A 1250-nucleotide genomic window follows, 5' to 3' on the forward strand; every position below is an offset into this window, starting at 1 on the left:
CCCCGCCCTGTCTGCTGCTCCTGCTTGTTACCCATCCCCTAATGGCACTCTGTGACCTTTTAATACTCCTTAACTGACCCAAAGCTTAATGTTTCTAGTCACTGAATTGCTTTCCAAAATCTTCTCTCTATTGATTCATGTCCTTTTACTAATTCCATCTCTAAAATGAAGTGGTTCATAACCTAATTTACATTTTGAGGCAACATCCTAGGTTACTCCTCCCTGGATTGTTTGTATTTGAAAAGGGAATGCTGGAGGAGATTCAAAGGAAGTCACCTCAAATGCTGCATTTTCAGTTACTGTCAGTTGGATAAGAAGGATGTTGCATGGCAAAAATGCTTTCTTACACTCTTAAACCATAGTGCAGGCTCTCTGCCAGTGTGTAGGGCAGTGTGCATTTTTATTCACATTTTCTCAGGAGGATAATATAATTCAGAAAAGAAAAGGGCTAGTTTATTGCTTGACACTGCATACTATTTGCAGCATGTTATCTAAGATAGATGTCTTTACGTAACAATCATGGCCATGAATATGTACAATATACATTTAAATAACCATATCCATTTTTATTTAATATAGCAAAAGGCAATAAAATGGCAGATATTACCTTCACTTTATTGATGAGAAAACTGAAGTCAGAAAAAATTCCCATCAAGGAATGCTTTTGAGAACGTGAATTCTGGGAAAGCACATTGAAGGCCACAGACACTCCAGAGACATGGAGGCCACTCACCTGTCATGTGGCAAGTCCTCACCTCTGCCCACATCCTGTAGTAGGTGCCAATGAACAAATGTTCTCATAGGCACTGCCCACTGACCTGGAGCCTGGAGGCAGTCATGCTTTGCTCCCACTTCTGCAAAATGTATCAGAACATGATGGAAACTGGGTCATTCTGCTTCGGACCCCTCCGGGTACTGAGCTAGACCGTTTTTGATCCCCAGGTCTCTCCCCGGAGACAATGTCTGCAGCCCTGGATCTGTGCCATTTCCTGTACTTAAAAGTGGTGCCCACACCACATTTACTTGTTTTATTGGTGTTGCCACTTGGTATATTTCTCTTTCTTACAACTTTAAATAGAAATAATCCATCTTGTCATCACAGTGTTTTCCTTCTAAATGCACTAACTAGAACCATTTGCTACCCTTTTTATTTTATTTTTTTATATTTTAATTTTTTTAAATTTCTCTATTGGTTAAGGTATTACAAATGTGTCCTCATCCCTCCATTAACCCCCAACCTCCCCCCCCCC

This window comes from Myotis brandtii, unplaced genomic scaffold (genome assembly GCF_000412655.1).
Source record: "Myotis brandtii unplaced genomic scaffold, ASM41265v1 scaffold4672, whole genome shotgun sequence".
In the NCBI taxonomy this organism is placed as follows: Eukaryota; Metazoa; Chordata; class Mammalia; order Chiroptera; family Vespertilionidae; genus Myotis; species Myotis brandtii.